The sequence below is a fragment of the Capsicum annuum genome, chromosome 2 (assembly GCF_002878395.1).
Source record: "Capsicum annuum cultivar UCD-10X-F1 chromosome 2, UCD10Xv1.1, whole genome shotgun sequence".
Lineage (NCBI taxonomy): Eukaryota > Viridiplantae > Streptophyta > Magnoliopsida > Solanales > Solanaceae > Capsicum > Capsicum annuum.
In genome coordinates this window covers 16070197-16075804 of record NC_061112.1, presented here as the reverse complement: position 1 = coordinate 16075804, position 5608 = coordinate 16070197, and positions in this window count along the sequence as shown.

The following is a 5608-nucleotide window of genomic DNA, read 5'->3' as shown; positions in this document are numbered from 1 at the left end:
TCACACATTCCCACTCAGTGATATAGTGGTGGATCTAAGTTAGATAGGTGATTAGAGACTCGAGAGACCATAATCATAATCTAACCCAATAATCAACACGACCACGATAAGGATAGAGATTTATAAGACATTTTATTTATTTAATTAGTAGATTAATCATTAAATTATCACAATCATCTTGATACTCTGAAACACTTGAATACATTGTTGTCAAAATGGAAGTTGATTAAATTACTAATAAATTAGTCCTCGTGGGTACGATAAGCGATTCTTTGAGTCACTAAATTACTTGTACAATCGTGTGCACTTGTGTGCGCGATAGATTGCAATAAGTTTTTGGCAACATTGTTGGGGACTCAAATTATTAGCAATTATCAAAATTTTTGGCTATTGATAATAAATTTAAGTGTTAATAACTTGTCTTAGAGGCTGTCTTTTGTGGGACCAGGGAGGTATCAGACTGGCAAGAGCGAAAGAATTGGTTAAGCCTTATTTGAAACCAGAACAGGCATTTCATCATAGGCGAAGAGTAAGAACAGTTCACTACACAATTCAGCAAGTTCAAACAGGAGATCAAACAGATCCTAATCTTAATAATCCTAATGCTCCAATTGCTGCAGCTCTGGTGGTTTCAGCTACTCCTACTCGAGCAGAAGCTAGACCTATTCGTGAAGTAGAAATCCTATTTACAAATAATGCTACTAATTAAATTGATAAGCTAGATGTGGGTGGTCAATTTAAACTGAAGTAGAATATGGAACAAATTTTGCACACGAGTGGGTAGTTCGCAGGTTTATCCCGTGACGGCCCTCAGTAGCACATACAAAATTTTGTTGAGATTAGTGATACCTATATTCCTGTCGGGGTATCTATTGATAATGTCAAATTGACTCTCTTTCCCTTCCCCATCAATAAATGGAACTCAAAACACAATAATACCAAGTACACCTCAGAAGATTTTATCAATGGGGCAAGCTTACTGAGAGAGTACCCAAGTATGGTACGCAAGTTGGAGCAGCTGAATATGAACTTCTTGTTTGAGTAGCCCACGGACTATATCTTGCACCTCATCAGGGAATTCTATGCTAATTGGTACCCCAAGGACCCAGATGCTAAGGTGAAGATCCGCGGGAAGATGGTAACCTTTATAACACATGAGTTGAATAAACTTTTAGGTGTTTCTGAGTCACCTGCAGATCCTTTAAGGCAGCTGAACATTACCCCACCGTATATAAAGGTCAGGTACCTGTTATATGGAAATAGGTCTACATCTAGGTGGACTCGGTACAAAGACAGCGGTCTCTATCTGACATTCCCTTATGCTCAAATAAACAGAGAGGCACGCATGTGGGGAAAGATTATCTATCATTGCCTTATTTAGGGAAAACATATGATAGATATGATATGTGATAGGGTATGTGTAATTTATGCTCTAATATGAGATGATGTTAAAATTAATATAGGTACTATTATCTTTTCTTCAATGAAGAAGGCATACTACCACGAGGGGCGCTGATATGGGTTTAGCATATTGTTGACCAGGTTTTGAGGAGATGCAAGGTCAAATAAGAAGATCTACATTATAGGCTAGCAGTAGACACACACTTATTATGTGTGATGTTGGGTGTATTTATGCATTCTAGCATTACTATTCTAGCCTTTTAAGCCTTGTTTTGAGGATAATTCATGTTCTTAATATTTTGATAATGAGATAAATGAGCATTTATGTGTCCAAGTATATTTTACAATGTTTAAAGGTGTTTTCACACAAGTTTTGATTCAAATTGATCATTTAGAGTTCAACAAAGAAAACTAGTGTTACTAGTTTGAGCTAGGTGTTTGTATAGTCTCTCGTGTTAGGTTCTAACATGTTTAATGAGTTCCTAAGATTTTTATTGTGTATTTATATATGAAAAAACTTGTTGGTAATGTTCAAGGGTCAATTGGATCAAGACAAGAGTCAAAACAATAAGTTAGAAATCAAAGTGAATGAATCCTATGCTTAGCTCATGTTTCTAGTTTACCATCTTGGATGTTGTGTTGTTTTGAGCTCTAAATTGTTGTATTTAATGCTATAGTATGGTTTTTGAATGGATTATGATGATAAATGAAAGAATAAAATCTTTAAATCAAGTGGAAACAACTCAAAAAGGCTTGGAATGGATCACAGAAGCATAATACGCAACTTGATGCAAATTTGGAAACCTGAAATGTCTTGGGCAAGTGAGGTCCCTTGGGAAGTCATATTGGTGCATGATACACACCAAATGACTCAGAAGGCACCCAAAATAATGTGTACCTGCGGTTTGCCACGACGCAGGCTCTATTTCGGTGCAATAGAGCCCAAGGTGAGCCCTCTATTTTAGTGCTCCCATGCTTTAGAAAATATTTTGAGATCAACTTCTAATGGGAGCCCATGATTAGCCTGCAATGCAGGCTCTATTCCAGGCCTGATGCATGTTGATTTCTTGTCCAACACGGATTTGGATTATCCTTTTGCTATAAATACATCCTTATACATGTTTTTTATTATTTTTGGACATCTTGTAGCATTAGAGGCTACCACAACTTATTTTTAGGTTTAATCATTCTTTAATTTAGTTTCTTTATGGTTTGTATCATCAATCCAAGAGATTGGATGATGAATATTTCCGTTAAAGTCTAAACTCTCTTTTTTGGGGTTAAGGCAAAGATCATGAATACTTTCGTTTTAAATTAAGTTTGTTGATTTGCTTATCATTATGGTCATTTGTTTATCCTTGTTTTAAATATTTTAAGGATTAGCTACCCTGAAAATATATTTATTGTCGACCTTATGATCTCAGAAGGAGGAATAGAAAGATAAAACATGGGGACAAGCAAGGTAAGGTTCATAGTCTTTTATGAAATAAGGATTTCGAATTAGCGTCTTGGACAGGGATATACCTAGAAGACTTACTTGATTAAAATGTAGGATGATAGCTTTAAGTACTTAATTTGATTATTACATCTTTGCTCGATGATGTAGTTGTAATATCCACATTAGGTAAATGATTAGAGGTAGGGAGACCATGATCATGCGATTAACCCTATGAATCAACAACCAAGATAATTCTTTTCTGCACTAGTTTAATTATCCAATAATTATCCAAAGTCATTTTCTTTTCTGCACTAGTTTAGTTTATTTTTAGTTTATAATTCTAAAACTCTTTTGTTTAATTTTTCTCAATAGTTAAACTATAATTGCATAGTTGGAAAAACCAAGTCCCTGTGGAATTTATATTCGGCTTTATTGAAGGCCACTTTACTACTTGGTGGACCACATACACTTGTGTGTGCGCTTGGGCGCTGTCAATGTGACCAGGACCAAGGGTCTAGTTATGGATCATAGGCCAGTGCTTACTATGCCTTAGTTCTAGGCTTGGACTGACGAGATTACAACCCATATGTATGGGTTGCAGATGCACCAACACGAGTACGGGTAGCCCAGCTACAATAGAGGATATTTGAATTGTGGAGCTAGATTATCCTCTTGGTTACTATGCCAGGACCCTACTGCAGATAGTCCCAGAGTTGTTGAGCTTGTTGATACCAATGTGCTCACTGATAAAGAGAGGCAGCTGAGAGATTCAAATATTAATTCAGAGGAGGGGGAGGCAGTGGACCCAGATATAGAAGTTAAGGCATATGGTCCGAACGATGATGATAATGATGATGATGATGATAATGATATATGAATGATACACAATATGAAAACCCCTAATTGATTTGTTCTCAGCCTTCCCCCTCTAGCTGATATGCCCCCATCTGAGGATGCTCATGACACGAGCACCTATTGCATCCCAGGTATGTTCTCACTTTTCTTTGTTTTGTATTGTTTTTTGCATTGAGTACAGTGTGCAGTTTTTTAGTTAGGGTGGGATATACCATAGCCGCCATAGGGTTTTTTTGTTGTCATGCTTCTTTTCCTGTCAGTTGCAGTATGGTTGTAGAACTAGCATGTCTAGATTAAAATTATACATTGTATTGTATTGTGTTTTGTATTGTGTTGTGTTTTTGTGTAATTAGAAGATTTTTAAGTATTGTTTCTTATTGATTTTTAAGAAAAATGATACCCCTTCCAAAATTTGTGTTTTAGAACTGTCTGAATGTATATATGTGTGAACTTTGTGGATCTTGCTATGGAATTAGGATTAGGGATATGATAATCACTTGCTAATAATTGCATAAATCAGATATGTAGCAGCTTGTAATATTGACTGTGTTCCATGTATTTGTGAGATGCTACACAGTCCCCTTTGTGGGTTAAATCCAGAACTTGCCCGGATAGTCTTGCCTAGGTTGTATGTTAGTCGTTAGGAAAGGATCATAGGCCATTTTTGTATTGTAGTCCATTTTTAACCTAATTAACCTACCATGTGTGAAATAGTATCCCTTGATCCCTATTTTGAGCCTTATAGCCTATTTTTCTTGTTTCACCTATTTATCTTTCCATTTATATTACAATGAACCTATTTTGGCCCTAGTCCTCCTTGGACATTGTGCACCTCAACTCAGGCAAAATGCCTAAGTTGAGGGTGGCTATCATAGGGGTGCAAGTGTAAATTAAGTATGTAGAATGGTAAATAAGAGAAAAAGTTAGTAGGGATGGATGTGGTAGAAAAAGAAAAAAAAGAAAGAGAAAAAGAAAAGAGATGAAAAATTATGAAAAAGTGAAAAATAAAGAATAGACGACACCCAACCTGAATGTGTAATAAAGAATAAAAAGGGAGAAATAAGGGTGGAATAAAAAAAATTGGTTAGTAAGTCAGACCCCAAGTTTAGTGTAGTGTCAAGGAGGCTTAGTCACTTGATATGTCCATATGTACCATACCAGCCCCCAAGCCTATATTACAAGCCGAGAAAAGTCCTATAGTGATCCTAACTTGACTGTCTGAAAACTAAGGTAAAGAAAATAAGGTCAAGCCTATGGTATTTGATGCACATTGATTGAAACTTCTCTTCTGAGTATGAGTTTCTCTTGCCTGTCCCTGCAATGACATGCATGGTTTCATATGAATAAGTGGGACTTCTTTATTGTGAGAGCACATAAGTCATACAGCAAGCCATTTTCTTGTTTCGGGTAGTGTAACTTGTACATATGCATGGTAGTTTATTTCTAATGTAATGACATACCTTGATACCATTGCGTCACATTATTATACTTTATATTCATACACAGTTGGGTTTGAAAAAGTGAGATTGGGGGAGGGGGAGAGGTGTTGTGATTTGAGCATAAAAGTATTGACTGACTGCCTTGAATGGCTTAGATTCTCCTAGTTAAGTGTCATTTTTATTTTGTTGAGTTTTGTTGTCAGAGGACGTGTAAACGTTCTAAGTTGAGGGTGTTGACATGCTATAGAAATATAGCACTTTTGATACTTAAACAATGAAAATATGCTAGTTTCTGAGCTTGTTTTGTTAGATATGATGCATTTTAGGTATGTTTTGCAGGAAATCATGTTTTGGATGATGAGTTCGTGAAAAAGATGAAAAAAAGTGTTTTTGGTAACTTATTGGAGCAATTATGAATGTTTGGGATACTTTCTAGCTTGTTCGTGATCAAAGCATGTTCGAGACTTGAAAAGAG